Here is a 24,440-nt window from a genome sequence, read left to right as displayed (position 1 = left end):
TCCCTCCCTTTCCTCAACAATTTCCCTTGCTTCTTGCTCTCTGCTCATCTGGTTCCTAAAAGACCTCCCATCCCGCCTGCCCTCCCATCAGGGGATCGGAGGTCTCCAAGGCTGGAGAGGGGCACAAACAGGGTACTTGATTTCTGTTTTTCTCCCCTTCCCTCTTCTCCTCCCCCCCCCCCATTTTGGAGACTGTCGTAAGACCTACTCCCTCCCTCCTTATTTTTATAGAAAAAAAAAAAGGCAGGAAAAGAATCCATCTGGCATATGAATAATTGAAATGGCTCAACTCTGTTCCTGTTGCCGCTGTTTGTTCTCAGCTCCCCCGGCCCCCAGCCCATCCCCCTGAGTGCAGGTCTCTACGTGGAGGATGCAGGGGTACACTTAGAAGGTTCTCGGTGGAGGCCTAGGGCTCTCCTTCATCCTGAGCCCTTTCTCCCCATGAACCGATGGGTCTGAGTGGGGGCACTCGGAGATATAGTCTCCTTCTCCCTGACCATGGGGACAGCCAGCCTTGGGCTAGAGTCTCCCCAAATATCACTCACCCTTGAATGGCTCCCTTGGCCTCTTGGGCTTCAAGGGACAGCTAACTGGAACCTGATTTCTTCCAGAATCCCCTGAGATTCTCCCTTTTGTGCCCCAGACTCCTCCTGTCCCCCACCCTCTGCTTCTCTGTCCTGAGGGTTCTAGTGCCCTGCCTGAGCTTCAGGGACCACAGGGACTCCTGTTTGGGGAAAACTGGCTTTGGCAATACTCTCCGAGCTCTCTTTCAGTACTGCTTTCAGGGGCTGCTCCACCCCCAGGAACTGGCCCAGGCTTCTTGCTCAGAGGCTTTTTTTTTTCTTTTTTGTGAGAGAGAGTCTCGCTCTGTCACCCGGGCTGGAGTGCAGTGGCATGATCTCGGCTGACTGCAACCTCTGCCTCCCGGTTCAAGCAATTCTCCCATCTCAGCCTCCCAAGTAACTGGGATTACAAGTGTGCGCCACCACGCCTGGCTAATTTTTTGTACTTTTAGTAGAGACGAGATTCCACCATGTTGCCCAGGCTGGACTTGAACTCCTGACCTCAAGTGATGCGCCTGCTTCGGCCTTCCCAAGTGCTGTGATTACAGGTGTGAGCCACCTCACTCGGCCAGAGGCTTCTAACTCCTCACCAACCCATTCCCTTTCCTCTCCTTCCTTTCAATGCGCTAAGACAAGCGCTTGCTCCTAGCTGGAGGATTTCAAGTTCTTCACTTTTAGATTCAGCCTTTTTGTGGGGGGCCATGAAAGACAGAGATTTTTAACTTTGTTTTCTGCGACAAGTTGAGCGGAAGCACATGGGCAGGACGTGGGGCCAGGCCAGGGACTGGAGAGAGAATGGACTCAGGCCTGGCTGGAATCTGCCTTTTCACTTTCCACAGCCTGGACCAGCTGCACACCAAGCCCCGTGTCCGAGCCGAGCATTCACTGTCTCTTTAAAACCATTTAGAGGAAAAACAAAAGAACTTTAGTGCATTAATTCTAGATGAAGATGGGTCTCCAGATGACAGCCTGATCCACATTATTCCCTGCAAGACAACTTCCCCTCTCCTCCGCCCCCTCCCGCCTTCCTGCCCCTCTGCCCAGCTCTTTGTCCTCCTCTGTGGTTATTGCTTTGTGAAAAGCGGACACCAGGGTGGCATGAAGCCTAATCGCGCGCTTGATGTTTGAGAAGTCAATACTTCTGTCTGTTTGGGACATCACGTTCATGTCACGTGTGAAGTATTGACTTGCAGCTGTGGGCCCTGTGGTTGCAAAGTGCTGGGAGCCAGTGTGTCTCAGAACCACCGAGCAGTCATGGTGGGGTTGCGGCTGGGGGCACATGAGAAGCGGTGAGGGGTCCCTGTCTCGGGGCTTGCTGGGTAGGCACATTAGGTCTTAGAATAGCACCAAAATGTTGTAGATCTCTCCTGGCTTTGGGGGAAGAAACACACGGATACACACAAACTGCCCAGTAAGCAAAAAATAATTCAGATGAAATTCAAATCATGTTTGTTAATATATAACTATATGTATATATAAATATAAATATATATAAAAGTCATTTGTAAAGACTCCTACACATGTTATAAAAGCTGCAAAATGTCTGGCATTCCAGGGCCTAGTAGGAATAATTAGATATTTATATCCAATAAAACTGGTTTGATGGGGAAATCGTTTCCCTCCGTGTGGATTCTCAGTTGAGGGCGAGTTTCGGTGGTTGGATTTGTTTTTTTTCCTGACAATAAAACCAGGGGTTTGGCACCAACAAATGTATTTCCCGTAAATATCTAAATCTGTTTTTTCCACTGTGAGCTCTGCTTGACCAGCCTCATCATGCCAGCCCAGCCCGTGCTCATCTTCACTGGAGAGCTGTTTGCATAGAGCACCCGCTCTGGACCCGCAGCCTGGGCCAGTGCTGGAGCTTGTGTGTACCTGTGTCTTCTCCCTGTGCCCTGCCGCCCCCACCCCCAGGACAACTGCTGGTGGCTCTTTTCCAGGCTTGGCTTTGCTGTTTTCCTTCTTAAACAAGTCCCTAGAATGGGGCTTCTGCCCTCATGTTCTTGAAAGCCCAATCTAGAGCCAGGCATGGTGGCTCACACCTGTAATCCCAGCACTTTGGGAAGCTGAGGCAGGTGGATCACCTGAGGTCAGGAGTTGGAGACCAGCCTGACCAACATGGTGAAACCCCGTCTCTACTAAAAATACAAAAATTGGTGGAGGTACACACCTCTAATCCCAGCTACTTGGGAGGCTGAGGCAGGAGAATCGATTGAACCCAGGAAATGGAGGTTGCCATGAGCTGAGATCCCGCCATTGCTCTCTAGCCTAGGCAACAGAGTAAGACTCTTCTCAAAAAAAAAAAAAAAAAAAAAAAGCCCAATCTAAATGTCTTTTAGACTTTTTTTTTTCTTTTTTCAGACAGGGTCTCATCCTGTTGCCCAGGCTGGAGTGCAGTGGAGCGATCATAGCTCACTGCAGCCTCCACCTCCTGGGCTCAAGTGATCCTCTCACTTTAGCCTTCCAAGGAGCCAGAACTACAGGTGTGCACCACCCCGTCCAGCTAATTAAAAAAAAAAAAAATTTTTTGTGTGGAGACACAGGGTCTCACTGTGTTGCGCAGGCTGGTCTTAAACGCCTGACCTCAAGCAATCCACCCACCTTGGCATCCCAAAGTGCTGGGATTACAGGTATGAGCCATTGTGCCCTGAAACTTTTCTGATTTCACTAAGTACTTCCTACCCACAATTTGCAGTTTCTCTTCCTCCACCTCCTGCTTCTAGACCCTTCTCTCCCACCTCTTCAGAGCTCTGCTTGGCCTCCCGGCCTGTTGCCTTCAGGGCCTCCATCATGGTGCGGCTGCCCTGGGGAGACACTGCCTCAAAGCCCTGGCTTGGGGGACCCTCAGCCCCATCCTCGTTTCTCTCCCATCTGTTACACAGGTGTGAACAGATGGAGCCAGAAGGAGTCATAGATGCCCAGGACCTCACTCTCCCATTATACAGATGTGGAGCTGAAGCCCGGGCTGGGGCGCATGGGTTAGTGGGAGGGGCTGCGCTGGCTTCAGGTTCCTTACTGGAATGGGGCAGAGCTGGGGCCTGAAACACTGCCCTTGACTTCCAGCAGGTTCTGGGAGTGGGGAAGATACACAGGCCTTGCCTCAACATTGAGCCACTGTGAGACACTGGACAAGTGGCCTCGCCTCTCTGAGCCTCGCTCTTCCAATTTGTGACATAGAATCAGTAACTCGTATCCTATGGGGTTGCAGAGAGGAGTGAGTGAACTCAAACCTGACAAGCCCCTGGGCTGGTGCTGGCCAGGGGGGCAGGGGTGCTTTCCCTATAAGGTGATGGTAATTGGCACTCACCCTAGCTCAAATGAGGACACGCTGTGACACTGGGTCACTGGAAGGAGACCTTGTCCGTGGGCTCCACCTGTGCGGTGGGTTGACTGTGGTCCCTTTCTCCCTGGATGACTGAGTTTTGCCCTTTCAGGAGGGACTCGTCTGGGATCCCAGCACCTTTCGGCTTCCCAAGTCTCAGCCTCAACTCATTTCCGGGGGGAAGGAAAAGCCAGGACCAGCGGGGGAGCTGGCAAAAGGCATGTGCTGGATAGGCCAAGGTTTAATCGGGAACCAGAACCCCAAAGAGAGGGCCCAGAGAAACAGGAGGGAGGAGCTGCAGGGTCTTTGACATAGAGCCACCCTGGCTGGGACATTTTGGCCAAACTATAGCTTGGGCTCTTGAGGGGCTGGTGGCCCTGTTGTTTTGACAAAGGGCTTTTAGATCAATGACAAGAAGGCCCCTGAAGGCTCTGTGGGGAGTGGAAGCAGCCAGCAAGGCTGGGAGAACCGGGAGTGGGCCCGGGGGGGCGGAGGGCTCAGGGAAAGGTCTGGAAGCCTGAGTGAGCACAGCCGAGCTTAATTACGGAGCAGCAGGGGGAGTGAGAACAGACAGCCCCTATGTGGGCCACGCACATGCTGTGCCCCATGCCCTTCCCTGAGCATGTGGTCCTCCTCCTCCTCACCACGGCCACCCTAGGCCCGGGCGCCTGGGAGGGCTTCCCTTGCAGTGACACTCACGGAATGGCACATGTGAGCTTCACTGCACCCCTACCCAGAGAGACAGCAGAGGTGAGCCCCAGGCGCACACACCCTCCTCGCAAATGCACCCGTCCCGTAGCTGCAGGTGTCACTGCATGCTGTACGCCAGGGGGCTGGCCGCTGGCCTGAAAAGAACAGCCACCCTCCAAAAGACGCCTGGGTGACTTGTTTTTCGTTGTTGTTTTTGTGGCTTTTTTTCCCCTCTTCCCCCGGACCCCCAGCAAAATTTAAAAAAAGAACTCAACAAGAAGCAGAGCCCAAGCTTCCTGTGACTGGTTCTCAGAGAAGCCAGTCAAATCTCCTCTTGTTGAGAACATTTTGACAGCATAAAATTGCTGCCGGAATGTGACTTTAGCGAAAAGTAAAAAAAAAAAAAAAAAATCCTTCCTTCATGCATATGGAGTTTTTTGGAAAAAAAAATGGTATTTTAATGCTTTCTATTAAATTGGGACTAAAAGTGGTGTCTTAATTTGCATGCATTAGCATATTTGCATATAGATCACTGAAATGGTGGAAGAGAGAAGAGCCTTTAAATGAAAATTCTTTTAAAGGCACAGGCCTGCCTCCTTCTCCTCTCCCTCTCCCTGTGGGGTTTATGCTTGATCTTTTCCTCTCACCTTCAGCCCCGCCTTTGTGTCCTCCCTGCAAAGGGCCAGTTGGGTCGAGGCCCTGCCTCTCTGGAGCTGGTTTGGATGGGGTCGAGGGGCTGGAGAAAGTCCTGGCCCAGGTCTCCCCATGGCCCTGCAGCCTCCTTGTGCGGGCAGGATCCCACCTGGCCTATCCTGGCAGTGGCTCTGGAGGAGGGGCCTGTGTCCACAGCCAGCAGGCAGGTGGCCTCTCTACCAGCCATTGTCCTCCCCTCTCCCCGGCCCTTCCCCTCCCACCCACCCCTGGCCATGTCACTTCTTCCAAGCCTGCTGTGGGCACCCGTCCTTCCAGCCACTGGCCTGGGCCTTTGGCCACCTGGCACCAAAAGGACGGGGTGGGTGGGGTGCTCTGCGTCCTTCCGGTTTTCCTGCTGTGTCAGCGTCCCTGACTGAGACATTCTGGGCTCCCCCTTCCCGCCTTCCTCACCTGGAAGGCCCAGGTGGCCCTGTTCCCTTGGGTCTCTGGTTCAAAGGCCACCTCCTTAGTGGTAGCTGAAGCAGCCCCACCTCTCTCCTCGGTCAGTCCCTGTCACTCTCCTTGTTTTATTGTCTTCATAGAACTCATTAGTTGTCATTTATTAGTTGCTCAATTGCTCGTCCCCACTCCCACCCTTGCCAAGGGTAAACTCCACGAAGGAGGCACCTGCGGCCGTCCTGTCTGCGGCCCCGCCCCCGAAGCTCAGACAACATGAGGCACATCGTGGGTGTTGAATGACTATTTGTGGAATGAGTAAAAGGGGACTGGGACCCTACCAGGGCTGAGCCTGTGTCCCCAGCGTCACTGCCTGACTGCACCCAGAGCCCCACAGGGCTGTGCCCAGCCTTCCTGAGATGGCCTCAGCCTGGCAGGAAGAGCAGGCCTGGAGCGGGCTGGGACCTCTGGGCTGATCCACGGCCCTCCAAGCACCTCAGCCCACTGTTGCTCCTTTGGGCAACAGGCTGGGGCCAGGCCCTGGCCTTGGTGAGTGGGAGGGCCGGGTGGCCTGCACCGATCTTGCAGCTGCGGGCAGTAGGAGAGGCTAATGGAGCTGAGGGTCACCCATGGCAGCCCACAGACCCTAACCCTTACAGCCACCTAACTCCCTTGGGCACCGTTCTTCCAGGTCTGGGAGATCCCCCAGATATTTCCGGGTGCACAAACAAGAACCCAGCTTTCTGTCTAGATTGTGCTCGCTGGCGGGTCCTGTGTGGGTGGCTGGAGTCCTAGGGAAACCTCATCCCCTTCTCTGCCCTCCAGCGGGGCAGCCAGGACATGAGGCCTGGCCCTTGAGTTCTGTGCCCTCTCTCACTTCACTGCTGTGGTGGGCTGGGCCTTCTGAAGGGCCCCTCCAGGCTGACGGCAGCCTTGGGCTCCGTGCCCAGCCTGAGGGGGGAGGGCCCACGAGGGTGAGGGGGACACCCAGGGTTGAAGCGGGGCTGTGCCTCCACCGCTAATGAAAATCGGAAACCAATTGAGCAGGACAAGGTGCCCAGCCAGCAGGTTGTGGGAACGAGGGGCCTAATGGATGTGGCTGGGCGGGGAGCGGATGCCTCATTGATCGCCCAGTGGCTATATTTATCCACCTTGGTCTGTGGCCCCAGCAGCTGGATGGAGCAGGGATAAATAAATGGCCACTGAAATATTCATGAGCTGCACATGCACATCCGTGGTCAGGGGACTGCCAAGGGCCTTCTCTTCCTTCCTTCTCCCCCTCTCTGCAGAAGCCTTTCAGGAAATTCCTCCCACCTGGGCCAGGTGAAGTGTGGCACAGCCCCAATGGGCACTCAGCCCAGCCCATGGCCCCAGGAGCACCTGCAGGCCCGGGCACCTCCCACCCAGGCGTGCCAGTCCCTGCCTTCCCCTTGTCCCCATCGTTCCTCCCACGTCTCTGTCCTTCAGTGATGGATTGGACACGTGGGGCCATGGCTGTCTGCCTGGCCCTGTGTCCGCTACTAGACCATGTACTCCTCAAGGACAAGCTGGTGGTTCACTCGTCCTTATTTCCCACGTGGCCTGGCATGATGCCTGACACATCCTTGAGAGAGGGGCCTCGTAGGTGATGAATGAGAACTCAGAGTTGGGTTTGAATCTCCGCTCTGCCCTGTTTGTTTTGGGGAGTGATCACGCTTTGCTGGACTCAATGTACCCATCTGCAAAATGGGATTAGTAGCGGTGTTGCCAGGGTTTCTTAAGTGTGGGTCTGGGACTGCCCAAATAAGAATCCCGGGTGGAGCAGGTTAAAAACAACAAGCTCGGCCCCATCCAGACTCATGGGATCAGAACATGCCAGGGAGGCGCCTGAGGAGTCCCCGGGTTCGGGGTTCTCAGTGCTGTGCTGCTCACTAAGGTCTGGAGCTCCTGTCTCGTTGCCTACTGACCCCTTTGTCCAGGTGGCAGATGCTGACCGTGAGCCCAGAGTTCTGTGTGTGTTCTCTAGGACCTGAGTGATGGGGACCAGGGGTGTGAGGGAGGTGCTATTCTGAAGCGTCCATCAGTTGGGCATTCTGGTGAAGCTGCCTGGCTTGGGGGTTCCCAGAGACTGAGCTGAACTTGGCACAGTGGTCCTGGGTGGCAGGACCCAGAAATGCTGCCAGTACCGTCCATCAGCAACAGGTGGATGGGGTTGGGCGTGGCCACTGGGGCATTGTTCATGACTTGGGGGGCATCTGTTGCAGGACAGAGTGATCTTTGGGGTTTCTGCTGCCTTTAATGCTCTGCCTTCTCCCTCTGTTTTAAGGAGGTCAAACTGCCCTGCCCCTGGGTAAGAGGGAGTGGTGTCAGCAGAGCAGCTACTTGACCAGAGCTGGCTGAAAAAGCACATTTTTCAACCTGATGTGCCTGGGGCTGCCCCGGATCCTAAGGCACTGCCTCTGGGCACCCTGGGTACCTACAACTCCCAGTGTCCGCTTGGTGCAGCCCAGAGCCAGGCACTGATGGCCTGTCGGCTGACACCGGGCCTATCCTTTGGTAGGCAGATGCCCACGACTTGGAAACTGTTTGACCTCGTTTAACCAAAGGGACTGAGAGTTCAGCTGGCTATCTGTGGTGGGTTCTCCAAAAACTCGGGGCACAGAAACCGGGAGAGTCATTTGGGATGGGTAAAGGCAAAACTTCTGTCCCTGGCACTTGGCTAAGAGCCACTAGCCATCCCTCCCTCCTGCAGCACACCCCCTCCCCCAGGCAAAGTTTGATCCAAACAGAAGCAAACTTTGGGGACAACCCTGGCGCTGCGTGGAGCTGGCTGAACCTGCGAGTGGCAGCGGGAGCAGAGGGAGGCAGCCCTGGCGCCTGACTCCGCCGGTCCCCCGTCCCCTCCCAGAGCTCTCGGGCCTCGCCCGCGTTTGCAGGCTCCTCTCTCGTCAGCTCAGAATGCAGCTTGGGGCCCGTGGCGGCTCAACCTTTCCCTCTCCCAGAGCCCCGGTCTAATCAACCCCTATAATTTATGCAGAAAATATGATTTATATTTAATTTCACCACACTTGCATTGTTAATTTGAGATGTAATTAACCCGTCGCCATGACAACTAATTTTGTGATGCCGTAAATTACCGCCGTCTTTTCATCAAAATTCAGTTACTTTGGCTCCTGTGTGCAATGTACTGATGCAATTAGGTTGCTAAGGGCAACTCAAAAGTGTTCAATTTCTTTTGTGCAACTGCAATGGGGTAGAAGCTCCCTTGCGTCCTCCCAGGGTCCCGTTGGCCATGGGGCGGGGAGTTGAGGGTATGTGGCCGCCCTCAAGGGATGCCTCTGGAAAGCCGGACTGGGTGGGCACTTGTGGCTCCCCACTTCTCTCTCTCCCACCCTCTTCTCTCCAGTAATTGTTTTTAAACAGTGACCCCTAGATGCATGCTCCCCAGACCCTCCGTGGCACCCCAGGGCAGGCGTAAAGGGCCCTCTCCTTAATGGCATGGACTGTGCCACACACCTTCCTCCCCCAAACATAGCGGTGCTCTGGTACAGAAAGAGAGAAAACCACTTTGCCTTTCTTCTCTCCTGGTGTCTAACTTGTTTATATAGATCTTCCCTTCTCCCTCTCTCTCTTTTTCTCTCTCTCTTTTTTTCTTTATTTAAAACAAAAACCCTGTGTGTTGCTTTTGTCACGTTAATTCCCATTTTGCCAACACCAGGGGCCCAGGCAGACGAGTTACCAAGGAACACAAAATTTTAATTAGTGTATTTTAATCATTCAGGCTTTCCGAGCTAATCCACATGCCCTGGAGAATTCCCGAGATGCAGCTCTGCCCTGCTTTACCATTTATTGTTGAGTCTATTATAATTACTGTTAGCAGGTGGGGACTGGGAGATGTTTATTATGAGTTTTTCATCTTTAGTATAATTACCGAAAAAAACAAAATAAAAAGATGTCGTTGTATTTTGTTTCCTAGAATTTTTTTTTTCCAAGGGAGGGCATGGGTGAGAATTTTTTTTTTTTTTTTTTCTTGCTTCGTCCCAGGCAGGTGACTTGGAGTTTCGGTGCTGAAAGACACACTCCTTGAGATCAGCACGGAGTGCTGCTCAGTACTCTACAGGCTCAGGAAGGGGGACGGCTGCCACCTCTGCCTGTCATCTGCTCAGGCAGGCCCTGGGGTTGTCCCCTCCCACCCGCGTGTGCTGTTGTACATTGAGAGAGCAGGGCTGGGATGTACCAGCGCTCCTCCTGGGCTGGTGGCCCTGCCTGGTTGGGTCGGCCTGGGGGCCTGGCCAGGTGGACCTGTTGGGGGTGAGACTAGCACTTTTGCTAGTTGTTAATGTAACAGTTAACATTTATTCAGTGCTCGGTATGTGCCAAGTGCTGTGTCATGCCCTTTAGCTGCATTATTTCATGGACTCTCCCTCAGCAGCCCTGTGAGGCAGGTGCCAATATCACCTCTGATTTTATAGAAGAGGGGGCCAAGGCTGGGATCCTAGAGCTAAGAAGTGGCAGGGAAGGATTCCAACCCAGGTGTGTCCCCAGAGTCCAGGCTGCCCAGTACTGACTACACTGTACTGGCTCCTCTGAGCTCATCTTCCTGGTCTCATCATAGATGCCACCTCCTCCCAAAAGCCTTCCAGGATCAGTGGAGACTGAGTTGGGGCTCTCTTCCTATATTCCCGCAGCTTTACAGTCTCAGTGCTCATCCCTCTGAGTTATAGTTGCCCAGTGACTTCTCTGCTAGCCTCTGAGAGTAGGGACTGGTGAGGGTGGAGCCCTTTTTGCCATTGTCCCTGATGAGCCTCTAGCATTTAATGTGGTCCCTAACACAAAGCCAGCTCTTGGGAAGTGTGTGGGATAGACAGACAGGCGTGCAGGTGGACCTGGGAGGGTGCTGCGCTGTGAGCTTTCTCTCGGCAGTGGCAGGTGTCAGGGTCTCTGGACACAGATGTTTAGCTGGTCAGACATGCCACTCTCAGCAGAAGCCACAGAGGCTGTGTCCCTGAGCTTCACATTCTTTGGGGAATGATGACCTGGGGCCCCAGGTCAAGTTTGGGTCCTGTCCTGGGGACTTTGGATGTGAAATGAAAACACACAGCCTTGGCTTTCACATCCAGTCCCCCGTGCTGGAGGCAACCCTGGGAAACCTGGCCTGCCCTCTTTCTTTCCTTTCTCCTCTTTAAGATCAGTTTTCAAATGTCTTCCCCTCTCAGTGATGATTTTGAAGTTTCCCTGGAAAATTCCACATCTCTGCTCTAGAGACAAGCCGGAGCCGAGGACCGTGGGCTTTCCCAGGCAGAACGGAGCAAGGTGAGCTGGAGCCCGCCTTTGCTCATTTCCAGCCTGGTTACCCCCAGGGACCAGTGGGGGAAGATAATTAACACATCCCTGGGAAGGGGCCCAGGGCATCCTGTGAATTGCACACTGGTGGCAAGACTCCCTGTTCGGCTCTAAATTCTTAGGCACCCTCTCCACCAGCTCCTCCTTATGCTCTGATGGGGCAAGTGCGGCCCAGGGCAGTGTTACCTCACCTGGATCCCACGCCCCCTGCACTGCTGCTGCCACCATGGGAGCCAGACCCTTTTCAAGCTCAAGGCAGAAGGGGCCACCTCCCCGGGTGATTCTTTTACTTCTTGTAGGACCGTCTCCCCCTCCTCTGCCTCTGCATCCCAGGGTCACCATCCTGCCCCAGGTTGAATCTCTCACCTAGGTTGTGAGGTGTAATTCCCCTTGCATGTCCTGGCGGCATCCGTGAGGCAGGCCCTCACCACCTCCAAGGCCAGCTGTGGGCCAAAGAATCATCACTGCCGAATCCCCGCTCCACTGCGCTCCACCACATGTATTTTCTGCCCCTAGCTCCCCAGGACGGTGGTCCTCACACCTGTTGGTCTCAGTGATCTTTTATGCTCTTAAAAAGTATTGGGGCCCTTAAAGTTTTGGTTTGTGTGGAACATATATATATATATATATATATAGAGAGAGAGAGAGAGAGAGAGAGAGAGACAGAGTCTTGCTCTGTCACCCAGGCTGGAGTGCAGTGGCATGATCTCGGCTCACTGCAACCTCTGCCTCCCGAGTGCAAGTGATTCTTCTGCCTCAGCCTCCCAAGTAGCTAGGACTACAGGCCTGTGCCACCACACCTGGCTAATTTTTATATTTTTAGTAGAGACGGAGTTTCACTATGTTGGCCAGGCTGGTCTCGAACTCCTGACTTCAGGTGATCCTCCCGCCTCACTCTCCCAAAGTGCTGGGATTACAGGCATGAGCCATCATGCCTGGCCTGCGTGGATTATATATAGGAGTATTTAGCCTATTAAGACGTTAACACTGAGAAATTTTTAAAATCATTATTTATTAATTCATTTTAAAAATAACAGTAATAAGTCCATGATGTGTTAATATAAAGAACACATTTTTGAGAATAACTGTATTTTCCAAAACAAAATTCTTGTGAGAAGAGTGGAGTTGCTTTACATTTTTTGGCAAGTTTCTTTCGCATAACCTACCTGATAGGTTGTTTTGGTTGAAGTCCATGAAGAAAAGCCAGCTGGACACAGATGTGTAGTTGGCAAAGGGAGGAGTATCTCAAGGGCCTCTGCAGCCTAGCACAGCCTTTCTTCCTTGACACTAAACTCAAACTCTACAAGCGGTGGTTGCTCACAGGTTAGTTACAAGGCGGAATCTGAAACCACATCAGTGAACTTTGTGTACTGTTTCAGTAAACCCCGTTGATCTAAGAGCATTTCGTTTTGTTTTTTTGTTTCTTTTATTTTCAAGATAGGGTCTGTTTCTGTCACCCAGGCTGGAGTTCAGTGGCACAATCAGAGCTCACTGCAGCCTCAACCTCCCAGGTTCAAATGATTCTCCCACCTCGGCCTCGCAAGTAGCTGGAACCACAGGCGCATGCCACAGTGCCTGGCTACTTTTTTTGATTTTTAGTAGAGAGAAGGTCTCACTGTGTTTCCCAGGCTGGTCGCAAACTCCTGAGCTCAAGCGATCCTCCTGCTTTGGCCTCCCAAAGTGCTGAGATTACAGGCATGAGCCACCACGCCCAGCTTATTTATTTATTTATTTATTTATTTTGTAAAGATGGGATCTCACTATGTTGCTCAAGCTGCTCTATGAGCACTCTGAATGACTCATTCTCCGATGTGAGACTTTGTAACCTCACGCATCAGTTATGTGGAAAATACTGGCTCACTGAGGAATGCAGGTCTTCAGAATGTTGACACATTTCTTTTTTTTTTTTTAAGATGGAGTCTAGCTCTGTCGCCCAGGCTGGAGTGCAGTGGTGAAATGTTGCCTCACTGCAACCTCTGCCTCCCGGGTTCGAGTGATTCTCCCACCTCAGCCTCCCAAGTAGCTGGGATTATAGGCACACATCATCATGCCCGGCTAAGTTTTGTATTTTTAGTAGAGACAGAGTTTCACCATGTTGGCCAGGCTGGTCTTGAACTCCTGACCTCATGATCCGCCCACCTCAGCCTCCCAAAGTGCTGGGATTATAGGCGTGAGCCATCGCGCTCGGCCTATATGATATTTTTAAAAAATCACAGTCATTAGTATCATTACTGGTCTCATCAGAAAAGCTGTTAAGTATTAGGATGCCGTCAAGGTTGCAGTGGCAGATACAACTTTTCCAAAAGTCTGATTTTCACTGGAAAGCTCAGATCTTATCATTGGCAACAGATATTGTCAGGTTTTTTTCCCCTTGAAGTGACAGGCCCACTTCGTCCACCTTTGAGAAAATAGCTGCCAAACACTCAAATCTGAAAAATCACAATTTGTCTGTCAGTCACTCTTTCAGGTAAAGATGGTGTTACCTGGAGCAGGCGGCTGGTTCCACTTTCAGCTCAGTCACACGGGTCCATGTCCTCCAGACAGGCATTGGACTTGAAGGCCCTAGGCATGCCTCCCTTTCATCCTCCCTGAATATTCAAAGGCTGCATACTCGAGGGTCACGACTTCTTAAAAAAGTTAATCAAATATGATTAACTTCATCAAGGACATTTTAAAGTGAATATGGGGCTGGGCGCAGTGGCTCACACCTGTAATCCCAGCACTTTGGGAGGCCGAGGCGGGTAGATCACCTGAGGCCAGGAGTTCGAGACCCGCCTGGCCAACATGGTGAAATGTCATCTCTACTAAAAATATAAAAATTAGCCGGGAGTGGTTCGTGGGTGCCTGTAATTCTAGCTACTCGGGAGGCTTGCTTGAACCTGGGAGGCAGAGGTTGCAGTGATCCGAGATCACACCACTGTACTCCAGCCTGGGTGACAGAGCCAGACCCTGTCTTTAAATAAATAAATACATAAAGTGACTATGGCTTGTAATCCCAGCACTTTGGGAGGCTGAGGCGAGTGGGTCACTTGAGGTCAGGAGTTCGAGACCAGCCTGGCCAATATGGTGAAACCCCATCTCTACTAAAAATACAAAAATTAGCCAGTGGTGGCGGCATAGGCCTGTAGTTCCAGCTACTCGGGAGGCTGAGGCAGAGAACTGCTTAAACCTGGGAGTCGGAAGTTGCAGTGAGCTGAGATAGCACCACTGCACTCCAGCCTGGGCGACAGAATGAGACTCCATCTCAAAAATAAAAAAATAAAATAAAATAAAATAAAGCGAATATGGCTTTTTTTGAGCTAAGGAATGCAGGCCTTCTGGCACACTGCTGTGGTCTGCGCCGGGATGCCGGCAGTTCGGCTCACCCCTGCCTTTGCGCTGTCAGTGTAATGTCCCCACGTTGAACAGGGCACGTTGAAACGTTGTTCGATTATGGGAACTTTACAGCCTCCTAAGAGGGTCTCGAGAACCCCCAGAGGCCGGCGGACTGTGCTTTGCGAACTGCTCCCCTAAGCCCCTCAGGGCTCTGGGACTTGACTTCCGCCATCCGAAGGGGCTGAGCTCTCGGCCTGATGGTGGACTGCCACTCAGCACCTCCTCCTGGCTCCCTGGACTGGCCGGGAGCTGCGGTGGGAAAGATAGCTAAGCGGGTGGGGGCGTTCTCATGGGGTGTCCGGGGAGAGGGAGAGGAACCACCTGGGCCCGGCTGCCGCGCAGTTCCAGCCTGTGGATGTGGGCATTCTCCTGGCCCACAGCTGGAAGAGCCTGGTCCTCCTCCCCCAGGAAGTCCCCCAGCAGCCATCTTGCTTCCCATTAGCGCCAGCGCAGGCCTGTCTTGGGCCCTCCGGCCTCCCGCCCTGCAGCGGCCTAGTTTCCCATCGGCCACCTGCCTTCAACGTCGAGGGCCTGGGGGGCAGGAGCCGCAGGCTGGCCGCCCCCTCCTCCCCTCCCCTTCCCTCTGCTCCCAGCTCCCCTTCCCCCAGCTGCCTCCCAACGGCCTCCCCAGCATGGCAGCCTGTCCAAGACACGGTTTTGTCCCCTCGGTCCGGGCACCGTGAGAGTGACAGAAAATAGCTGTCCAGAGAGTGGGGGGGAAGGCCTCTTGTTTTCACCTCTCAGGGGCTGGTTTTCCCAACTTTCCCATCCCAGCTCCTGCGGAACAAAGGGCCTGCGGCCCCCGTGTGCTGGGCCCGGCCCAGCGAGGGGACTCACCAGCAACTCTTTATTGAGTCTTCAAGCGCCGGCCAGGCACTCCATTAAAAAGCCATTCCCCTTTGTGCGGCCCGGCCCCCAGCTGTCCCCCCTCTCATGTGACGGTCGGTCACAGTTGTAAAACAACAACACACAGAGTTGGCAACTAACGAGGCTTTTTTTCAAGCCGGGGTCTCCATGGCAACCCCCGTCAATCACCCCTCAGGAGCGCTTTAACCTGACCAAGAGGGGGAAATAAAAAATAAAATAATAATAATTAAAAAAAGAAGCCAAGAAAGAAAGAGTTGGAAAGAGAGCGAGAGGCCAGTAGACAGCTGGGGAAAGAAACAATTCGGAAAGTTTCTGGGGTTTGCGCCCTCGATTGGAACACAAATGAAAATTTAACCAGTGGGACGGGATTGTCCTGGTGACCAGAGGGAAGGACGTTCATTTTCATTTTTAGATAGCCTGTACATTGCACCTATTTTACAAAGGCCTCTAACCTTTTCCCATGGTCCATAAAATGATGGTGTGTGGTTGTCTGTGGGCACAGAGTGGGCATGAGGACGGTCCCATGGGCCCTTATAGTAAATGGATGGTTCCATGGGCCCAAACCCAGAGGTGCCCAGCTGATGGCCTCAGGCCAGTGGGGAGAGCCATTCAGAACCTGGCTAGAGTCCAGCAGGGTGTCTGAGTCCTCCCGTGTGCGGCCTGGTGCCAATGGGGATAGCCCACAGTATGCGGCAGGCATGGTGCCAAGGGGACACTGGAAGGCCCCATTCCCAGTGCCATGTGGGGAAGGAGCAGACCTCCCACCGCGACGTGTTGAGGGGGAGCCCAGAGCATAGGCGGTGGTAGGACCCCTCGTTCTTCACGTGCTGCTGGGCCAGCAGATGCCCAGTTCCTGGGCACGTGGCATCGCGCCCGGGGTTAGTTCAACCTTCCACGTGTTGGCATGGCGCCGGGGCATGGCAAGCCTGAGTTCTCCCCCTACCTCACCCCCTGACACTCATACATGCTGTCTGGCCGCTAGCCAGTGGCTCCACAGGTTCCCAGGTCGTCACAGTCTGGGCAAAGGCTGAGGGCAGCCCTGGCAGCTGCTGCCTGGCCTTCCTGAGCCTCTGATCAGGAAGGAGGCAAAGGCCAGTTTCTCGGCCCCACTTTTGCTTCCTAGCACCGTGAACTCTAGGGTGCAGACACTTTTTCTTCCTGGACGTGGTGGGAAGTTCCTATTGTAACTCCTAGCACCTTGGGAAAGGGGTTTTCTCATTCTTGGAGTCTAGGAACCCAGCCTGGGGGCTATGGGGACCAAGGAAGAGAGTCCTTCAGGACAGAACCGTAAAAGCTTCCCAACTTTCAGAGGGTGAGCACTGGGGCACTGTTGGGCTGTGCTGAATCCCCTGGGCCCGGGGGTTTGAGGAGCTGGGGTGTTTGTGAGCTTCTGGGAGGCTGGGTTTTTTTTTTTTTTTTTTCTGGACTTAAAAGGCCTTGTGCAAACCTGGTACCCAGAATAGCACACATGGAGAGTTGTGAATGAAGAGCTGGATGGCCGATGACCGGGCGTGGGGGTCAGGGCTGGGCTCAAATGGCAGGTGCCTCATGGCTCTGCAGCCCCTGCCTGCGAGACGCCCTGGTCTCCCAGCTTCCCACGGGCCTGGGATGGTCGCGGGCCTCTCCCTACCCCTGGCCACCTCTCCATTTTCTCCCTTCCTTCTCCAGGCTCCTTCCATGCCACCCTCCCTGGTGGGCAGGGCTTGACACTGGCACCCATGGCTCCCCCTCTGCCTTCGTTTCAGTCCTCCTCACTCACAGGCTGTGTTCTCTTCCAGAGTGGGTTAAGTGAAAACCTTGCCAGTCACCTCTCCTGGTCCCCCTCCCCTCCATCCTGGCTTTCATGATAGAGAAACTGGCCAGGAAGCCCCACCTGATGCTATTTACCTGACATCTCAGTGGGTTTGGCAGGTGCTGATTCTTTCCCTGAACCATTTCCCCCAGGACAAGGAGCAGGCCAGGGAAGACCCCCCAGGCCTCTGAGCAGCCCCATTCTAGCCTCTCCCTGGCCTCTCTTCAGGGCCTGGGGTGATTGCTGCAGCGAGGACCCTCCAGGGACGAGAGCAGCCTTGGCTGGGCCTCATCTTCATGTCTCCTTTCCTGGGTGCTGTGGGCAGCTCCTGCAGGAAAGGAATGCTAACGATCTGCTGGTGTAGTAAGCTGGCACCGCACCCAGGCAGGGGCCGCACAGCGCCAGGGCCTAGTAAAGACGCTGGCGAGGGCACCATTCCCCGTGCCCGGTGTTTCCTCCGGCCGGATTGGCATGCAGCCTTCAGCTTGGCCTGAGGCAGCATGAGGAGGAGGTGGCATCCTTCGCCGGCCCCAGCCTGGCCAGCCTGGAGGACTACACCGCCCTCCTCCTCCCTCCAGCTCCAGCCAGGAGGACCATGGTGGCCATAAGTATTTCACAGCATCTTCTGAAAGGAGACACGGAGTGGGCTGAGGACGGCGGCATCCCAGAGCGTGGCTGTTGGTCAGTAGCCCCAAGCTGGGGAGACCCGGTTTCACCTCCCCAAGCCTCATTTCCTCCTCCGTAAATGAGGGCACGAACAGTGCTGCCTCCTGCAGGGTTTCTGCTGCCATTTAACGAGGTGGTTTATAAAACCGGCTTCGCTCTGCCTGGGACGCGGTCAGCCCTCCATAAACACTAGCAATTAATGGTGGTGCTGGTGATAGTAGCAGCAGTAGTAGTAGTACTGGTAGTAGTAGTGGTGGTGACAGTATAGGCCCTACCCCATAGGTAGTTGGAGGCATCAATGAGACAGTACAGCCCCTGACAGATAGTAACTGCTCAGCAAATGCTAGCTGTCATTATTATTGCTATTACCATTATTTCCCAGTGCACTGAGGTGGAGCCTCACCCTGCTCTTGCTACTAAGGGATCCTGAGGATGCTGCCACCTGCGAAGTCCAGCCCATCCTTCTAGAACATTCGGCAGGCCCTCTGGCCCCCTCAATGACTCTCTTACACCTGCCCTGCCATCTTCAGGCCTCCCCTTGCCATCCCCTCCCCACCCCACTGCCGCTCTCTGTCACTCACCTGTCCAGGGTTCCCCAGCATCATCCTCTCTGGGGTCTCCTTGGAAAAAAAAAAAAAAAGGACTTTCCAGAACCTGGCTTCCACCTCCTCCCCAAGCCTGGCCTCCCCCAGGCCTGGAGTCTGACTGGATTGTAACATAGTAGCTGAATGAACTCCAGTTTCAAAGGTTAATATCAAAATCTGGAGTGGATTACCTAAAAATTACTTACAACACCATTAAAATTCTGAACTCTTTTTGTTGTGGCTGTAAATTAATTTAAAATGTCAGGTTTTTTGAGAAATCCAATAAGAAATTGAGCCAACAGAGCAATCTGCAAACTGTCTGGCAAAGAGGAAAGTGTGTCTCTTCAATCGACAAGGAAAAATATGGAGCTTAACTGGAACCATATGGCTCAGTACTTGAGAGGAGCCTGCCGGAGAGGGAGGGCGGGAGGGGAGCTCAGCTGACAGCCACACGCATGCAGCGGGAGGTGGCCGCGGTGTTGGCATTGGCACGGTGGAGGGGCCTGGCAGACGCCTGGCACCCAGCCTACTTGGCCGCCTTGTGTCCACGGTCACCGGGCTGCCCCGGGCGGTGACTTGGTCAGTCCTTGGTCTTAACACATTCTCACCGTATCCATCCCGGGCTCCCTGGCCAACTCGGGAATCCTGCCCCCACCTAGGGGAGCCCAAGCCCCCTCCCTCCAGGGAAGAACAGCCACCTGCAGGTCTTCGAGGGGCTGCTTCCCTCTGCCCTCTGTGGGCTCCCTCCCGGCCAACATGTGGTCCCAATTACTCCTGAATTCCCCCAGATTTACAACACATTAAGTAATTTGTAGGTTATTTCAACTTCAATCTGCTGAAGTTGAGAAAATCAAAATTAAATTCAAACCACAAGGAAACTTCAAAGAAAGAGGAGGAAGAGAGAAGTTGGGCGCCTTCTCTTCCCCAGGTTGGCTGCGTCCCCCTTATGTCATCCTCTGAGGCTCCCGGCCAGCCCCCCGCCTGCCTTCCTCTGCCTCCTCTTCCCCGCCTTGCCTCTCTTTCCCTCCCAGGGCCCTTGCCCCTGCCTCTGGCTGGGCAGTGCTCTTGGGGTGCCCCTCTGAGTGAAGACCAGGGGCAACCTTGGGGCTCGTGCTAGGTCCTGGTCGGTTTGGCGGGGGGAGAAGTGCCTCTCTAACCCTAACACTCTCTGCTCCCACTCCCTGAGCCCCTACCCCTGCAGGCTGGGTGATTCCTGGACTCCAAAGCCTCTCCTTGCTTTCCTGACCCATTTCAGGGGAATCTCCACCAGGACTGTTCTAGCTCCCGACATGCCTGGGATGGCTGACAGCTGGTAGGTACCACCTGGCCCCCGGGTTTAATAGCTCAGGTTACCTTATTTTGCTTTCTACCCTTTAAAACAGCCTTGTAAATAAGCAAACACTCGGTGCCAAGCACCTTCGGCACTTCGCCAGGCTGGTAAATATTTTAGTAGTGACTTGGTAACAGTTGCGTTCACTTTGATTTCCTCAGAAAGGTTCTTGGTGCTGGGGAGGGGGCCATGGCTCTGGGAAATGATTTGCTGGCTATTTATAGCCCAACTCTGACCACGTGGCCTTTGCTCTCACCCTGTGGATCGTGTGCTGGGGTATTTTTAAAGCTGGTGTAATGTTAGCCTGACACCTCTTTTGGCAAAGATGGGGAGGACTCTTCCACTTTCTCCCAAAGTGTGTGGTGGTCAAAGGGCTCCAAGGTCGGTTTGGAAACTGGACTTGTCCTCACCAGGAATCCAAAGTGATCTGGGAGGCTGGGACAGATGCTAGCGGTTGGGTGTGAGTTTGGGGTTGACCTCCTGCTGGCATGGTTTGCACTTGGGAAGACCCCCCAAGGAACAGAAGGTGGGCTCTGGGACTGGGGCATAGGAAACCCAGGCAGGGCTGAATTGGGGAGGCCACCTGAGGTGGGTGGAGTGAAGCTGACCGTGAGAGCAGCCAGGTGGCAGGGCAAGTTAGAGGGAAATGTGACCGCTGGATGAGCTTCCTGGGCATCTAGTCCTGGAGGACCCATGCCATGGGGAAAAGAGAGTGGGAGATAGGGCCAAGGAAGATTCAGAGAGGGGGGCAGCTTCCAGGCAGGGCTGCTGATTTGGTGCCCTGGAGGGTCCTTTCCTCTACGCCATGAGAAAGGCACCTGCAAAGCGCAGGACCTCATTGCCCAGTGCCAGGAAGCTGGCATAACCCCACCCAAATTTGCCATGTCCAATGGGGTATGTGCGCCCGTAGGTTGGGCACCGGGGCAGGAGTGAGGCAGCAGGTGAGAGGCTGGCGCCTGACTTGAATAGACTGCTCAGAGCCACAGCCAGTGGCTCCTCTGTTTTATAGGTGGTTTTAATGTACAGATGGGTTGGTTTTAAAGGGGGCTCTAAATCATGGCACAGTGAGAGCCCCCACACCCCAGAGTCCCCCAGGAGGCTGTACCTGTGAGTGACTGCAGTGTGGGCACAGGTGAAGTAGAAGCAAGGCCCGCCCCCTCTCACTGTGCAGTGGTGATGGACAGGCCAGGGGGAGGTGGGCCCCCCTGGCTGGGTAAGAAGGGCTCGGTGTTCAGATGAAACCCTTCCTTTTGTCCCCCTCCCCACCCACCATCCACACTGGCAGGTGGGGCCTTCCCACGTCCGGTTTACAGCCAGGGCACTGTTCAGTGACCAGCCAGCCTGCTGCCACTCCCAGCCACTTGCCCTTCCTCCTCTGGCTCCTGGCGCCATGATGCGCGCCTCCCGTCTGCACCCACGCACACCCCATTGGTGCTCAGCCGCCGTGGGCGCACATCAGGTGAGCGCAGACAGTGGCAGACCCAGCTCACCTCCTTCCCACAGGACTGCTGCCAGGGCAGTGCTCTTCCCGGAAGGCCTCCAAGCTCCCCCGGATGGCATCCTGTTGGGCCTGTTTCCGGGGTGCGGGGGCAGGCCTTTTTGGGGAGAGAGTGTCTGCCCCATGCAGCCCTGGCGCCAGCTCTTCCTAGAGGCCTGTGGCCGTAATGCCAGAGGGAGGCAGCTGGGCTGGGGCAGGAGACAGGGATGTTTGAAATGGAAGTCGAGTGAGATGGGGCCACCCTCGGCCATCACCATGGCTCTGCTGGGAGCAGACAAGGAGCCCTGGGCCGGTCTGAACTGGTGCTCACTGGATACCTGCTGCTTTGCTGCCCCGCTGTGAGTGGGCCCTGCTCACTTGGGCTCTCAGCACCCAGATTGATACCTGCCTTTTAGCTGCCCCCCTGTGAGTGGACCTTGCCCACCTGGGCTCCCAGCACCCAGTTTTCAATGTCCTTGGAAACTTGGAGGAGTTCTGGGAAGGTGATAGGAAGATAGAGCAAGCCTTCTCCGAGCACCCAGAATATTCGAGCTTGAATGGAAAGAGATCTGCCCTCGAAGGTACTCGGGCCCTAAGTCCGTGCCCTATAGGCTCCCCTTTTTCGCTGGCCCCTGTGTGGGATGGAAGGCTGCTTTAGGGAATCTGTCTGCCCCTTGGCCTTGAGTTTGGAGCTGTGTGGCACCAGAACCTTCTCGTCCTTTACTGAGCATCTTCAGGAAACACGTTGTTTCCTCTCCAGTTCCCCCTTAGTGTTTGAGAATAGGGGTGCCCGTCAACACTCACTCTTCTGCCTGCTCTCCCTAAAGACATGGGGTAAAGGAAGCCTCATGGTCCTCTGAGGAGTCCTCATGGCCTCCCGAGCCGCTCAGGGGAGACAGCAGCTGTGACAGCTGACGACCCACTTCAGTGCAGGTTGCGGAGGGGCGGGGCCAAGATGCAGGTGCCTGCCCAGACCCAGCGGATGCCTAGTTCCAAAATTTCCGTAGATGACCGTGTCATCTTAAGGAGCAGAAGCTCTGCTGTGCCTCAGTTTCCCTAGGTGGCCTCTGTCAACAGGTGCTCAGGGTAAAAGATACCGCAGGAGAAGCACAGGAAGAGACAGCGGAGAGTGGCAGCTGGGCGGACCCAAAGAGGCCGCCCTGGCCCCTCTTCTTCCCCTCGGCATGGGCCCGCCTCTGCTTCCTAGCAGGCAGGTCAGGCAGCAAAAACGCAGTTGGCCTCCACCACGACCCAGAGATTTGCTGGGCTGAAGCTGCCCGAGGCCTCCCCAGGCCTGCCAGATCCGATAGAGGCCCCGTCCACTTCCTGGTTTGCAGGTCAGTGCCTGCAGGTCAGTGGTGAGGTGCAGCTTAGGAGGGGAGGTCGCTGGCCTACCCTCCACCCTCGTCCAGCTACCCCATGGGCTCTGATGGCAAGGGGGCCACGCTGGCAGGTAGCCAGTTGCCCTGTTTCTCCTTGATGCCTGCATGGAACCAGTCCTGGTTTCAGCCTCCCTGCGAGCCGGGAATGGAGGAGATCCTATGAAAATGATGATATGTGACAATCAGTCACAGCAATTAGTGTTTTGGTTAACAGGCCTTTTTTGTTTTCTCTCACCCAGACAGAATGTCACAAATAAATCCTCTCCTGCATTTGCATATTAATTGGATCGGAGACGTCAAGCATCTTTCATTAAAGAAAATGATCTGCATATTTGGAGACATAAAATAGTTATTTTGATGGGTTTTTTTTTTTCCCTAAGATCAGGGGGTGGGGGAGGTAGGTGATAGGAGCAGTAGAAATTGAGGTAGAGTGAAGGAAAGCCAGCCAGCCCCTCTGTCTGGAGTTAACCCTGTGGGGTCTGGAGTTGATGGCCAAGCTTGGCCAGAAAGATAATTAATACGCAAATAAATCAAGGAGTCAAGGGGCCCCTGGGCACCGGACAGTTGCCTGAGGCCCAGGAGCCCAGCTTGGCTCCTGTGCAGAAGGGAGCCCCGCCAGAGTTACAGGCGAGGAGGCAGAATGAAGGCCCTGTGTGGTTTTGCTCTTAAATCCCTCCCTTCAGAGCTGGTTGTGGCTCTGAGCAGGGTGAACTTCCCTGGGACAGTGGGCGGTAGGCAGGGCGTGGGGTCGGGTGTCCACCTAGTAACCTGGCTGGGCCCACGCCCACGCGGCTCCCATGCCTGCCTCTCCCCTTGGTCCCTTGGCCAACCCTAACCCTCCAGCTTCCACTCTCCCTCCCTCAGCTCGCCCACCGGCATCCACTTCCTCCCCACTCTCTGACCTTGGGCTTCCCTGCGCCCTTCTCATTCTTTGCCAGCCGTCCTCCCTCTCCCCAGATGGAAAGTTTTCTGGGGGCAGCAGAAGCGAAGCCTGGAGTCATTATCACATGTACTCGAAATAACCCAGAAAGCTGCTGGGCCCATATTAGGGCATGAGTCCCGTGGAAAGCCAAGTGAATGTACAGTTTTTGATAGGCAAATGGGACTGCCCAAGTCTTCCCACCTTCCCCTCCAGCCTTACGCCCCAGGGCCTTGGTGGCTGCTTTAGTCAGTTTTCAGGGAAGGCAGCAGGGGCGGCCTCCTCTAGACATTTCTGAGCTCCCCCAGGCTCCTTGGGGAGCACAGTGTGGGGGCTGGTCAGTGCTCCCAGTCTCTGCCGTCACCAGCCCCAAAGGCATGATTCCTAGTTACCATATCCTGGTTAGAAAAGTGTTCAGCGACGTTGATGACAATGATCACAATGATGACTGGCACCACGTTTTCCACATAGAAATGTGTAGACACTGTGCTAGGAGCTTTACCCTCATCGCCTCCCCGAACCCTCACCACGGCCCTCTGCGACGGGCACGATCATTGCGTGCATTTTATAGACAAGGAAATTGAACCTCGGAGAGGCCAGATCACATACCCATCGGTACCCACCAGACTTCAGAACGTGCAGCCGGATCCGAGCTCTCCGTGCTCAGGTCACAGGTCCTCTGGGCAGAGCAGTGGGGACCGGCAGCCGCCTGGCCCTTGGTTTGATGCTAGCTGACTATTCTTTTTGTGCGCAAACACACCGCACCCTGGTGCTGTCAGAGGACTTGTGTTCAGGCTCCGTATCTCTGCACTGCTGGCCTCTTCACCGCACCAAGAAGGCAAGATTTGCCTCCTCTCAGGGGCTGGGAGCTGCCTCTGGTGGCTTCTGTGGGCCTTTGAACCCCGGAGGTGCCTGTTCCAGGCCTGCAGGGATCCCCCGTGCTCTTTGTGTACAGTTTTTCCTCGGAATGTTGAAGTGCCCGGTTCCTCTATTCCCATACCCTGATGCCTCTTTTCTCACTATGCCAGGCTCTGGGACCCACGGGCTTCAGGACTGGGCAGTACC

The 24,440-nt window shown here is 54.5% G+C and overlaps 1 protein-coding gene across 1 annotated transcript in view; it reads left to right on the top strand.

Annotated features, from left to right (window-relative positions):
• The window catches only part of CASZ1 (castor zinc finger 1), a 150,159-nt gene that overhangs the window by 52,269 nt on the left and 73,450 nt on the right, over positions 1-24,440 (top strand). The gene's annotated exons all lie outside the window — the stretch shown is intronic.

This window comes from Colobus angolensis, unplaced genomic scaffold (assembly GCF_000951035.1).
Source record: "Colobus angolensis palliatus isolate OR3802 unplaced genomic scaffold, Cang.pa_1.0 Scaffold149, whole genome shotgun sequence".
Taxonomy (NCBI): Eukaryota; Metazoa; Chordata; class Mammalia; order Primates; family Cercopithecidae; genus Colobus; species Colobus angolensis.
The sequence above is the reverse complement of the archived record's forward strand: the minus strand, read 5'-3'. Positions and strand labels throughout refer to the sequence as shown.